General features: G+C 43.1%; 1 long non-coding RNA gene across 1 annotated transcript; it reads left to right on the top strand.

Annotated features, from left to right (window-relative positions):
- The first annotated feature begins 503 nt into the window (after window positions 1–503).
- LOC122459540 lies at window positions 504–14,420 on the top strand. The gene is made up of 3 exons (XR_006280303.1): window positions 504–1,353; window positions 6,842–7,147; window positions 13,566–14,420. It is a non-coding gene; the product is annotated as an uncharacterized LOC122459540 (long non-coding RNA).
- Window positions 14,421–14,761: the final 341 nt, after the last annotated feature.

The following is a 14,761-nucleotide window of genomic DNA, read 5'->3' on the forward strand; positions in this document are numbered from 1 at the left end:
GCCCCATTATGCTGGGCACTGTAAAAATATACATAAAAAGATAAGGAGTACTTGTGGCACCTTAGAGACTAACAAATTTATTTGAGCATAAGCTTTTATGTGCTACAGCTCACTTCATCGGATGCATTCAGATGTAGCTCACGAAAGCTTATGCTCAAATATATTTGTTAGTCTCTAAGGTGCCACAAGTACTCCTTTTCTTTTTGCAAATGCAGACTAACACGGCAGCTACTCTGAAACATAACAAAGATAGTATCAGTCTCCAGGAGCTTGTAATCCAAGTGTAAACCCTGTGGCCTGAAGCGGTAAAGGGTAGGAATCTCACTACTGTTTGGTAAACAGGGAAAGGGGATGTAAGGGGGGGGGGGAACAGGGGGAAGTGCAACTAGAGAAGTTTATTTGCATAAGTTTCTTCTCAGAAATCCTCCAGTGATATTGTGGGGAGACTGTACCCAGACTCCACAGGGGTGGGGCCATGGGAGTGAAGTGAGAAGAAAGGGAAAAGGGGCTCTGCCTTGTGTCACAGAGTGCATCCCTAGCGGCAAGGGCTCTGCTCCAAGGTCCTCTATGCCATTGATCCCCCTCCACTGAAGATTTTGCCAAGACACAAGGCAGAGGTGACTTTGTGATGAGAGAGACAGAGGCAACTTTATAGTAAGAGATCATCCCACCAGCTCTTCAGTGAAGCTGCAGAGCTGAGTGAATGCCAGCAAGGGCCATCCTCCCAGCACTAATTGGCTGAGGAGTACCACTGTAGCATCAAGTCACAGCATTATGAGAGGCATCACCTCTTGTACCCCTGGATAGGCACCTCTTTAGCCATAATGTCCTGTCTGAGTCTTCTGTAGCCTGGCCCTCCAGCTAGGTGACTTAAAAATTCAATCACCTTTCAGAGTAACCAAAGGGTCCAACCCTAAGTCCAAATAAATATCTAAACTGATCACTCTTCAGCTCCTCTTAGACTACATTGAAGTTCTCTGCTTCTTGGCCCCTACTCCCAGGCCCTGCAGAGCTTTCTCATGTGTTGCTTCATTTCAGCAGGTTTTCCCCCACTGCCTCACTCAGGTACCCCATAGTGTGATCTCTTCTAGCCTGACTTCCACAGTCTCTCCAAGGTTTCTTTCCACTCACTGCGGTCAGCTCTGTTTAAGTAGGCCTCTCACTGATCTTCTGCAGCAGGAGTCAGTCATTCCAGTTAAGCTCCATCGCACCCAGCTGGGATCACTAATTAGGACTACTAAATTGCTAGATCATGGGCAAAACTGAGGGCTAGCTGCTAGGTCATAGGAAAGACTCAGCCCAGATTGTATTGAAGAGGTAAGCAGCCTGTGAGGGTAGTGAACTGAGTTAAAGGTACTGCCAAAGATACCATAGAGAAGAAGGTTTTACTATATGCCATATATATATATATATGCCATCATGTGCCAGCAATGCCCCTCTGCCATGTACATTGGTCAAACTGGACAGTCTCTATGTAAAAGAATAAATGGACACAAATCAGACGTCAAGAATTATAGCATTCAAAAACCAGTCAGAGAACACTTCAATATCTTTGGTCACTCCATTACAGACCTAAAAATTTTTCAACAAAAAAAACTTCAAAAACAGACTCCAACAAGAGACTGCTGAATTGGAATTAATTTGCAAACTGGTTACAATTAATTTAGGCTTGAATAGAGACTGGGGGTGAATGGGTCATTACAAAAGGAAAACTATTTCCCCATGTTATTTCTCCCCACTCCACCCCGCACTGTTCCTCAGACGTTCTTGTTAACTGCTGGAAATGGCCCACCTTGATTATCACCACAAAAGGTTTTCCTTCTCCCGCCCCCCCCGCCCTGCTGGTAATAGCTCATCTTAAGTGATCTCTCTCCTTGCAGTGTGTATGATAAAACCCATTGGTTCATGTTCTGTGTGTGTGTATATAAATCTCCCCACTGTATTTTCCACTGAATGCATCCGATGAAGTGAGCTGTAGCTCATGAAAGCTTATGCTCAAATAAATCTGTTAGTCTCTAAGGTGCCACAAGTCCTTCTTTTCTTTTTGCAAATACAGACTAACACGACTGCTACTCTGAAACCAAGGTTTTACTTATTATTGATAGAGACATTGTTGATTTATTGTTGCTGTGTACCCTTGCCACCTGATAAAGTATTTCCTTGTTCTAAATGCAGACTCAGTGCTTGTGCCTGAGGAATTATTGCTGGTTAACGGTAACCTGGGAAGGTATTCAGTTTTCCCAGGTTTTGGGGTTTGAACCAGTGACATTTGTTATTTCAAGGGAAAGTCCCAGATATCTCAAACTGGCCCTTGTTGTTGCTGACAAACTGGCAGAAATTAAAGTCACAGAAACCTCAAGGGGTGGTTCCTTCAGGTCCAAGTAGAGTCATTTGAGCAAGAAAGCTTTTAATTGCAGCTTCCTGTGCTCTAGCTGTTATGTGGATAAAGAGTGGACTTCTGTCAGCAAGGCATCTTTTACCTCATCTGGATCTCTTATTTCTACCCTGTAACTTTCCCTCCTATGCCTTTGTTTCCCCCCCCCCCATTTCATTGTCTCCTGTAATTAGTTGGGCTTTGTATTTTCTTTTGGCCCTTCTCCTTTTTGGGGGCAGATATATTGTTTTTGCAGGCAGAACCCCCATTGAGAGCTCTGCAGCATATCGGAACCAAATAGGCCAGCATTTTTCACAAGCAATTAAAAAGTAGAGTGAAACCAGAATCACGCCACAGATTACAATATGCTCACATGTGTTTGCTTTCCAAGGAAAGTTATAGTCACATAGTTCTGGGGTCTAGCTCAATGCTCTTTCATTTACATTTTTGATAACTGGTGCTGATGTGGCAACGGTAGAACTTCCATCAAGATTACTTTGTGGCAGAACTAAAATGTCGTACATCAAGCTAAACATTACTAGTGACCATGCCATTAGTCAAAACAATGGCTATCGTTTGTTTTAATTTTGTAAAACTGAAATCAAGCATAGTTAAAACTAGGTGATGCTGAAAGGACTAAAAAAAAAATATTCTGTGAGCACTTTCCTCTGGAGTATTGTTTATTAAACTCTTACCCAACATTTTAGCCTGTGCACATTGCTTCAGTGTGTTTGTGTAATGATGAAGAAACTGCAAACATTTGTTGTTGTTGTTGTTTTATTTATTTGTATGGCAGTGGGACCTAGTCCATGACTGGAGCATCTATGTACAGCACTTAGCACAACGTGGTCCAGTACAGAACAAACCGAATAGAGTTTAAATGCCTAGTTTTAAAACTAGGTGGTGAGCAAAAGTCTTTTCACCAAGGTGGATTTTGACTCCTAAGCAAACCATTGCAAGGGAAGGCTGGGGGGAAGGAGCAGGAGAATATATTAAGTTAGACAACTATTAGAGGGATGAGGGATGTATAGGATCAGATCCTCAGCTGGTGTTAATTGTGGTAGTAGCACTGACTTCAATGGGGCCATGCTGATTTATACCAGCTGAAAGCCTGGTCCATAGTCTCCCTGGCTCCATAACCTATGTGGGCAACCACACTTCTTTTGATTATTTGTTAATATTTCTGCACCAAACTATTTATGGGACATCTGTATAACCCATCCCACTCAATATTGGGTTGTCTCAAGTAAGTACTAGTGTTGGAAGTAAGGTCATGTCTACAGAAGCACTTACCGTGGGGTGCAAATCTACAGAACCCCAGTGTACTGCACACTAACTCTTTGCACAGACTATGCAAATGTGCGCTGACAGTTCCCCAATGCACTTTGAAGTACTGCTGGTTTAAACCATAGTAGGTCAAAGTGCACTGCAGAACTGTTAGTGCACATCAGCAGGGTCCACGCTGATGATTAGTGCAGGGCACTCGGGAGCACTATAGAGTGCCGTGTAGGGCGTGCTAGTGTAGACATGGCCTAATACATCAACTTCTATAAATTAGTTTTCATTGCCACTGACTTAACTTAATCTATCCTGCTGGAGTGGAGTTGTTTCCTTCTTTACTCTTTTTTTTAATATGTGACCTGACTGTGCACTGCTGCTGTCTGGGAGAATAAGCCATTCTGTTTGACAGCTGCACTATAACTGGTGGCATGGTGGAGTCTTAGTGTGTTTTCAGCCAGATGGAAGGCCCACGTTTCTTAGTTGGTGGTCTCTTCCGGCTACATCAACTATGTATGTGTGGCTCATTGCTGAACATTTTTTTTTGTTGTGGGTTGTCATTTAGCCAAACATCAGTCTGTCAATGCTGATTTGCTCTATAGCAATAACTGTTTCTAGTATGGTTCACTTTCACTGCTGTTTTACTCAGCAGCTTCAGTTTAGGGCAGACCATGGTGATTGAATGAGTCTGGAAAGAAATGACAAAGTAGAATCGGGAGAGGTGCAGCTAAGGGTGTTGACCATGTTAGAGGCATACAGGACAGGAGATAGCAGCAGTGGAGCAGGCCTACTGGACCCCAGTGCCCCTGACAGTAGGGGCACCAGTTCCCTCTGAAGATTTTCACCCTCCCCAGCTCCAGCTGTGTGGGACTGCAGTCCATCAAGATCCTCCTTCTATGGCCCATTAGGCTGTTTGTCCCAGTGGGTGTCAATATTATGCCATATGATGGAATTTGTTTTGCGGTTTAAAAAAAAAAAGCACAGGAAATTCCATACACAAAACTACGCTAAAAGAACATTAGTAGCTAGGAGAGTCAAGCACTCAGAAGTTAGGAAATGCCCAAATTAAGGTTGCACAGGCAACCTTAATTTGGCCCCGTTGTGTGTATGCTACAAACTTTAGTTACATGAGCACAGTTTTTTCACAGGACCCCTGCCTCGTTAGTTGCACAGGATGGACCTGCTGTGGGGATGAATCAGTGTTGTGTGGTGAAGGAGGCTGTTGCTGTAGGACCCGGCTTCATTTGTTGCAGAAGTTGGAAGGTGTGTAGTGAATGTGGCAATGAGAAAGGAGGGTCTCATGGTTAAGGCACTTGAATGCTGCCCTGGAGAACTGGATTCTGTTCCTGCCTCTGCCACAGAGGTCCTATGTGATGTAAGGCAAATCTCACCCCATACCCTTGTTCCTTGTCCCCAGTCTCCATGCCCAGCTGGTCCCAGTTTCCCAGCTCTTCATCCAATCTCACCCCCCCCCACACACACACACACCCTGGCTTCTAGTCACCTTCCCACCCTGTCCACATTCCCAGTTCCCACTGGCTCCCAGTCCCAATCTCCTTCTCCAGGCTCCTCTTCCAATCTGTGTCCTTCTCCTCCTCCCCCCAGTTTCGGCTTCTAGTCCCAGTCTCTTTGCCCAGCCAGCCCCAGTTCCTGCTCCCCTCACAACAGCTGTGTGTAAGATCTATCTCCCCTCCCGACTCACCTCATTCTATTCCCATTGTCCTTGCCACCCATCTCCCAGTCTCCTCAGCAAGCTCCTGGTCTGTGTCTTTGCCCCGCCAGGCCCAGTCTCCCCCACCAACCACCAGTCAGTTTCTCCCTCCCACCAGTCTGCAGTCCTAGTTTCCTCCCCCCCAGGCTCCTTGTCCCAATCTACTCCCTCGGCCCTCTCACAGGTCAACTCTTGTCCCCTGTGCATGCAGCTGCTTCCTTCATGCTGCCTGGGCTGAGCAGGAGGTCCCTGAATGCAGGGGAGACAGGCTCCCTGCACTCAGATCAGATGCTCCAACTGGACCTAGCCCACAGAAGCCCCAACTACAATTGCTTATCCCCACACTGGAGCATGCTCAGTGTGGACGGAATCTTCAGGGAATGTAGCTGCTAATATTTAAGAAGTCTCTGTTGCGTATAAGTGAACTGTGAATTTTTTCAAAGGCTTGTCATTTGTTGAAATTTGGGAGGATTTTCACTGGGATGGCAAAAAGCACATCCCTGACACAATGGCAATCCCCTTGCCAACTATCAAGTCCATGCTCCAAAACATGGGGCCACTGGAGCTTCTCAAATAAATGGTGGCTGGAATTTTTTAACATGCACAAAAATATGTAGTTTTCCCAACCTTGTTCTTAGTAACAGCTGAACCATTTTGTCTGAAATTCCCTTTCTCCCAGTCCAACAAAATTCCCTTTCTCCCAACAAAAAAAGCTTGAGGCAGACATCTGGCATGGAAAATTTAAGCCCAAACTATTAAAGTTTGGTAAAGTTATAAGTAACTAAAACCAGAGACTTATAAGGGGAAGTGTTGGGCAACCTTAATAATAGGTGGTGCTACCACTCTCACCTATTGTTTATTCTACAGAATAGCCGAGAGGCCCCAGCCAGGATCAGAACTTCATTGTACTAAGTGGTGTACAGATAAATATGAAGACATAGTCCCTGCCTTGAAGAGTTCACAGTCTAAGAAAACACCTGCCATGGCCTCAGGGAAATGAAACTAATTTTGTCAGGGCCATGGTAGCTTCCTTCAGTGAATGAAACTAGTAGTTGCAGAGCAGTGTGTAGGGCACACATGATACAGCCTTATCAAAACAACACACTGATCACATACACTTTCCAGGTTTGATCTAGGGTCTGGTGCGCTCAGATAGGACTTCCTTCTACCTTAGTTGTAGTTTATTATTATTATTATTATTATTTATTTATTTATTTATTATTATAGTATTGCAGGAGTGCTTGGAGGACTCAATCAAGGCCCCATTGTGCTAGTTACTGTATGTATATACAATGAAAATCTGGTCCCTGCCCCAAAGAACTTATAGTTTAAGCAAACTAGCATTATGGCCTCTCACTTTGCCAATGGTTAGTTGCTAAGGGATTGCATTGCAGCTCCTGTCTGCTCTGAACTGACATCCGGAGCATGCAGATAGATAATTAACAGGCAAAAATTCTCTTTCTGTATCTCCCATTCAGTATAGTCAACCCTGAGGAGTATCTAAATGTAGGTGTTTTACATGGATTTATCAAGACTCTTGAAGCACTCAGACCTCTACATCTTATTTAGCAAGTTCCAAGTGAAAAAGCGTTTTTTGGAAACTTTATTTTCGAGAGAGCAAAGCTCTGGGAGCCTCAACTGGAGAAAATGAAGTCCCAGGAGAAACCAGTACAGGGCACCAAAAAGTCCTGCTTACTGATTGCTTGCTGATATTGATCAAAATGGAGAGTATGAATTGGAATGCCTCTTTTCCAAACTGAAAGATGAAAGAGCAAAGATAATTAGTAAGTAAAGTTACTTTGCATTTAATTCTCAGTTGAACTGCTTGGTAAACAACTGAAAGACATCTACTTATATTTAATGTTTGCCTTTCACTGTCCCTTTATTACATACATTGATGACTGTGCAACCTTAATTCAGCCTCCTTGTGCTTATACATTATGAGTAGGGGCCTACCAAATTCATGGTCCATTTTAGTCAATTTCATGGTCATGGGATTTTTAAAAAAATCCCGTTTCATGATTTCAGATATTTAAATCTGAAATTTCAGTGTTGTAACTGTAGGCAGCAGTGCAGAAGTAAGGGTGGCATGGCATGGTATTGGCTTTTGGGTCAGGACCCCCAATTTGAGAAATGCTGGTCTCCCGCATATGAAATCTGATATTTTGCATACTTTATACTATACAGATTTCACAGGAGAGACCAGATTTCCTGGCCCATGCCCCGTTTTTCATGGCCATGGATTTGGTAGGGCTCTCATTATGAGATAGTCTTTAGTTACATGACACACATAGGAACGGTGAGGGGTCAAAGCAGGCTCAGTTCAGATTGAATATTCAGGAATGTAGCCGCTAGAATCCAACAAGGCTCTACTGAGCATGTGTGAACTGTGATTTTTATTGTTATTTAAAAACTTGTAACTTAGCCAAATTTGGGTAAATTTTCATGAGGATGGCAAAAGGCACAGCCCCGATATCAGGGCAACAGCTGCCAAAATTTCAAGTCCTTGCTCCAAAACATGGGCACTAGAGCTTCTCAATATAATGGTTGTATGTATTTTTTTTTAATGTGGGCAAATCAGTGTATTTTTCTATAATCTCATTCTCGGAAATGGCCGAGTTATTTCAGTTGAAACTTAATTTTATCGTTTGATTTGTTATTATTAGCCTGAGGCAGACATCCAGCATGAAAATATTTAGCCCAAATGGCTAAAGTTTGATAAAATTAGAAACAGCAGAAGGTAGGATATTCTAATGGGAACTGTATGGCAACTTTAATAATAGGTTGTATTGCCAACTCTGCTGATAGCAGTCCTGTACAGCTCATTGGCAGAGCTCTGGGTGTCATCTTGCCATCTAGGAATAAATATTTTAATTATTAAATGTATAATAACCAAATGCACCCAGAGGCGTTAAGTCTTGGGTCTAGTCAGTTATTTTCAGTATTGCATAAATTTTCTTCAGTTTTATACAGCTTAAGCTTCATATTTGTTTTTGCCTTTGACTACATTTAAGAAACTAAGGTGCCACAAGTACTTCTGGGTTTTTTTTGCAGATACAGACTAACATGGCTGCTACTCTGAAACCTGTTGATTATTGAGTTTGTGACAGGGGGGCCCTGTTTGTCAAGCCGAGCCGCCTCTGTTGCCCCAGTATAGGATTGGTACATGCCATCACCCAGTTGTTGGGAATCCCTGTTAGATCAGATAAACTGCAGAACGGTGGGCTCCAGACCCCAGGCAGGGCCAAGCAAACAAACAGTCAGTAACACCTGAGTCTCTGGGCTGGGTCCTACAACAACAGTTGGAGTTCTAGCCCTCTGAGAGGGATGGAACAATGGTCAGTCTGTAGCCCCTGGTCAGGGCTGGGCAAACAAATAGACAATGGCCCCCAAGTCTCTTGGCCAGGGCAGGCAATAGCAATTGGAAAAGGAGTACTTGTGGCATCTTAGAGACTAACAAATATATTTGAGCATAAGCTTTCGTGAGCTACAGCTCACTTCATTGGATGCATTCGGTGGAAAATACAGTGGGGAGATTTATATACACACACAGAGAACTTGAACCAATGGGTTTTATCATACACACTGTAAGGAGAGTGATCACTTAAGATGAGCTATTACCAGCAGGAAGGAGGGGGGAAAGGAGGAAAACCTTTTGTAGTGATAATCAAGGTAGGCCATTTCCAGCAGTTAACAAGAAAGTCTGAGGAACAGTGGGGGGTGGGGTGGGGGGAGAAATAACATGGGGAAATAGTTTTACTTTATGTAATGACTCATCCACTCCCAGTCTCTATTCAAGCCTAAGTTAATTGTATCCAGTTTGCAAATTAATTCCAATTCAGCAGTCTCTCATTGGAGTCTGTTTTTGAAATTTTTTTGTTGAAGGATAGCCACTCTCAGGTCTGTAATCGAGTGACCGGAGAGATTGAAGTGTTCTCCGACTGACGTCTGATTTGTGTCCATTTATTCTTTTACATAGAGACTGTCCAGTTTGGCCAATGTACATGGCAGAGGGGCATTGCTGGCACATGATGGCATATATCACATTGGTAGATGTGCAGGTGAACGAGCCTCTGATAGTGTGGCTGATGTGATTAGGCCCTATGATGGTGTCCCCTGAAAAGATATGTGGACAGAGTTGGCAACGGGCTTTGTTGCAAGGATAGGTTCCTGGGTTAGTGGTTCTGTTATGTGGTGTGTGGTTGCTGGTGAGTATCTGCTTCAGGTTGGGGGGCTGTCAGTAAGCAAGGACTGGCCTGTCTCCCAAGATCTGTGAGAGTGATGGGTCGTCCTTCAGGATAGGTTGTAGATCCTTGATGATGCGTTGGTTCTGGCTGTCTGGGTGGGCCAGAACAAACAAACAGTCGATAGCCTCTAAGCCTCCTGACTGGGACAGGCAGTAGTAGTTGGGGAATCGGCCCCTTGGATAGAACAGCAATCAGCCAATAGTCACTGGGTGGGGCAGAACAAACAACCAGTCTTTAGTCCCTGAGTCTCTGGGCTGGGAACAAGAACAAACAGCAACCACACTTAGTGTCTGTGGTAGGGGAACCTGACTCCTCCCGCTCCATCAGGTTCCAGACCAGGGCCCTGTGAAGCTGGGGACTTCCCTGCTAAGAGTTTAGGCATTGGTTTCACTTCATCACCTGGGTCATTTCCTACCACAAATTACAACCCAGGCATCTCCTCAGCTGTCAGCAGCTTGGCATCCCCGTCAGTCTCTGCAGTTGGTGAGTTGCCCACAGTGTAGTCCAGGTCCATGTGCTCTGACACTTGGAGCATCACCAGTCCTTCTGGAGGGGCCTGCAGTACACATCCTTCCTCCTCCACAGCCAGTCCCAACTGAGCTAGGCTGTCTCCTTTTATCTGGCTCTTCCACCTGGAGCATGCACAGCAGGGGAAATTGGGTGTGGCCTCCTGGGCCCACAGTGATTGGTCTGCCCCTGTTGGCTCAATGTGGAGTTGGTACACCCCGTCACAGAAACCCTGATTCAGGAAAGCATCTCTATTCAAGAAAGAATTTAAGCACATATTTAAATTTCTTAATTTCACCATGAACCAATATTAAAAAAAATCATGTGTTGGGTCAATTGAATTGTTTTGTTTTGACAAAATCTAATCATTTTGTTATAATTTTGCCTTTTTTCATTGTCTAGTCCCTTTTATAGTATAAAACAAAAACGTTGAAACAAAAGGTTGTCTTGAAGCAGAAAACCGAAAAAAGTTCCACTCCAAAAAGATTGAAGAGGAATTTTTCAACATTGTCAAACTCTTTTTTCAATTTCCATTTCTCAATGAATTTTCAAAGGTGACATGGTTCCATGAAATGTTTCACTTTTGACAAATTGGCAGTTTCTAGCCAGCTCTGATTTATTTGCCCTACATAGAAAATTGTAGGAATTCTGAATCTGCAGAGAGTAAAGTATTATTCTTAGTTAATTAGTCTTTATTGTTGCACAATGTGATGCTCACAAGCATTAGAATAGTCAAGCCTCAGACAAGCCTTTCAGGTCATTTATGTCTATTTATTGCATGTGCTTTCAGGGACACACTGAACTATCCATGATCAATTGACCTCTTCTCATCGCTCTCTCCATTTTGTGGGCCCTCTGTGAAATCTTGTAAAGATTTGTGATAAATTTTCTTTTCAGTCAAGTAATTATGCACAATGGATAAAATGAATATTGCGGAAAAGAGTATCTCATTTTAAAATGAAAGTTTGTTCTTTGCATTTGGATGTATTTTTGTATGTATTTTTGTATGAAAGGAAAGCACGGAGTAACAGATTTGGGACCCTCAGTTAGTAATCCAGGCTATATGTAGTATTGCACAGTCCAATTCCTATGGGACATCATACCCCATTCTGATTTTATAATTTATTACCCATTCAAGAGAAACCAGTGAGGGGAAATCAAGAATTTGTTGCCAGCACTTACCATGAATGTACCATATTTCTCTAATAAAGTGGTATCTATGTTTCCAAAATACTGCAAAATTCTAAATCCTTCTCATAGTGCTTGTATCATCCTGAACTCATTATCCAGCTTCAGAAGACTTAAAAATTATCTCCACTCATCAATGGGACAGACGCAACTGAATAATGTAACTGATCTTAATGTGCATCAAGACAATACCAGGGAACTAGATGTAAATAAGATTGCTGACCATTTCATCCAGAAAGCTACAGTGAGACATAATGTCTTTAAACTGGGATGTTAGTGAAAACGTGTAGGTGATTACAATGATTTTAATATACTGTAATTCATGATAATATCATTATGTAGTTCATAACAATTTAATCATTATTAAAATTAGTAAAGATACCAATGATAGACACATTCAATAACTAGAATATGAAAGAAGTGTATAAATATGCTGAAAATAGCCTCCCCCAAAAACTGGGAGAGTTCCCCCTTCCCCAAACACGCACACCTATTCAAAAGCACCCACCGGCAAAAACAAAAGTCAGTGCCTATGTCTATAACCTGTTTCATATAAAAAACTTACCTTTAGAATATGTGGCATTGTACATGCGTATTAGAGTAGGAATGTGAGGAGAGAGCAGAGCATCCAAGTAAACTCTTAAACCCAGTTAAGTGAGCATACATGTGTCTGTCTTCTCCTCTGGGAATCCCAAAGGTCCATGTATGTTTGAATTCTTATTGCTGTCTCATGTCCTGACTGTCTGAGTAGGCACTAAGGTTGCCAACCCACCAGGATTGTCCTGGAGTTTCCAGGAATTAAAGATGAATCTTTAATTAAAGATTGTCATGTGATGAAACCTCCGGGAATGCGTCCAACCAAAACTGGCAACCCTAGGCACATAGATGGGGAAATGGGTAAGATATTACCCCAAAGACCTATTTCAATCAGGTCTTCTATCTTTGCTTAAGGTTTCCTTCGTTTATCAGGTTGACTATACTGGCATAAAGAACTTTATCAAGTGACTGTCCTGGTTGCTAGGACAGTGGCACTTTTAATTTAATTGAATTCTCTCTCCTCTTTAAGGCCCCGATTCAGCAAAATACTGAAGCATGTGCCTAACTCTAGGTGCAAAAGTCGTCTTACTGGATTCAATGGGACTATTCTCATGCTTAAATTTATGTGTGTGCTTAGGTGTTTTGCTGGATCAGGGCCTATGAAATGGTTCTTAGCTGTATCGTGGCAGACTTATTTGTTCATTGTCACCTTGGCTACACCAGTCTCTCCTCCCTTCCTCCCCCCTCTTTTTGTGTTGGGAGTTGGAGAGGATATTTAGATTCTCAAGAAGCATTTTTGAGACTATTCAAAGAGTGCTCTGTGAGAGCAAAGATCATAGACTTTATTGAAATGTTCATCTTTGAGTGGGCTGTGTCTGTGGATCCTGTCCATTTATATCCAGCCTTATCTTGACATTGAAAGAGCCAAGTGTATGGCTTTGCTCTGAGTTTAATTGTTCTGCTTGATAAAGTGATTTCATGTGCTAGAGGATATTTTTATAGCTCTTAGGACCAAGCCATATACACCTTGGGAGCATGCACATGGTAGATGCAGTACTCCCAATTCTTATTAAAGATGCAGCTCAAAGGGGAAGATATAGCCTCCAGTACAGTAACCTTAACGAACAGTGCAGAGAGTAGAATATGAACGCACATCTGGAAGCAATTATTCCTTTAAAGAATCTCTTCTGTGAAATCAAGATTGAAAATATACTCACCAGGAAAATGAAAACTAATAAACATTGAAATTTCCAGGTATCCCACAGCTTGAACAACCAGAACTGGAAACAAGGTAATATCTAGAGAGCCTGAGAGAGGTGGGCACAAAGCCTGTCTTGGAACGCAAACCACTCCAATCTATGGTCTCAGGAGGCCAAGCACCATTTTTTGTGTAAAAATCAAATGTCTGATGAGTATTTGCTTCTATTACATTACAGGAGGAGAATAAAGCAAGAATACTTGCCACACTAAAAGGTTTGCACATCAAGAAATATTGTCGCTAGAATTACACAGATTTTGTAGATTTAGGGCCAGATCCTCCCCTACCATGTCAGAGTGGCATAAAGTAAACTTAAAGTTGCTTTAAAAGGATAGCTGGGGATCATGTCAGCCCGGGGAATCTTTGGCTTTAGATCAGTCCATGTTGTACTTATTTTTTATGGTGATATCTCATTGTTTGCTTTTCTGGTACTATGATACTTTCACTCTTTACTTCTTTATCCAGTTTCAGGGCCTGATGTTGTCAGTAGGGCTGACATTAACCTCATTGATGAGCTGAACTCCTCAGGTGGAATCCTGGTTCCTTTGAAGGCAAGGGCCAGGATATCACCCCTGAACGTTAATACCTGATTTCAGAGTATCCTTTGCAAGGTGACAAAGAAGCAGGACTTTAAAAAGCACTGAAGAAGAGATCCATCCTAAGGCTTTGTCTACACTAGCACTTTTGGCGGTAAAACTTTTGACAAAAGCGCTGGTATGGACAGTGCTATGTACCACAGTGGGAGACACTCTCCTGACGACATAGCTACCGCTGCTTGTTGGGGGTGGTTTAATTATGCTGGGAGGAGAGCTCTCTCCCGCCGGCATTGAGCGGCTACACCAAAGACCCTACAGCAGCAAGCTGTATTCTCCTTTGGGAAGGTGAGCAGACCTTTACTGCAATCAGACTGACTCAGTAACTTTCCCTGGTGCCCTCTCCCCTTCCCTAGATAGAGCTCTCCTTCCTGTACAGAGCTCTTCCTAACCTTGGTTTGCCCTCAGCCTCCTTTGGCTCTCCAACACAATAAAGGGAAGAAATCCCCAAGTCGTGCTGCAGGGCCCAGTCATCTACCCCACACCCTCGCTAACCTCATGTCTCACTCCTTTTTCCCCCCTCTTATTTATTTTGCTCTATCACCACCCCTCCTCCTTGCCACTCTCATACTCATGGGCCTGCTACAGGCTCTGCTGGCCTGCCACCAGCTGCTCACAACACATAGCTCTCCCAACCGGGGATGTTTTTCCCTTTCAGCAAAGCCCTCAGTGTAATAACATGGTTGTAATCTAGAATATGAATAGCACTATCGTCTACCTGAATAAATGTCCATCCTAAAAGCATGGTCTCATTCTTTCATAGCCTCACACTAACGCTGAGAAGATAACAAATGTCTGCTGCACAGCAGGGACTCCAAGGTGGAGAGCCTGCTGTGCCCTGATGCTGGTAGTCCTGTCTGTAGGCATAAGCACACTGGAGCATTAGGTCCTCTCTACTAGTGCAGTCATTCTCAAGCCCTGTGCAAGCCAGTTCCCTTATTCACAAGGGTCATAAAGGATGGGACACAAACAGACAAGGAGCATCTTAAGTGCAGTGCACAGCCAGGAGTGCTGGAACAATTTGTATAGTAGAGGTGTTGAGAGCCATTGAACCAAACTCTAAACCCT

This window comes from Dermochelys coriacea, chromosome 3, assembly GCF_009764565.3.
Source record: "Dermochelys coriacea isolate rDerCor1 chromosome 3, rDerCor1.pri.v4, whole genome shotgun sequence".
NCBI classification, from domain to species: domain Eukaryota; kingdom Metazoa; phylum Chordata; order Testudines; family Dermochelyidae; genus Dermochelys; species Dermochelys coriacea.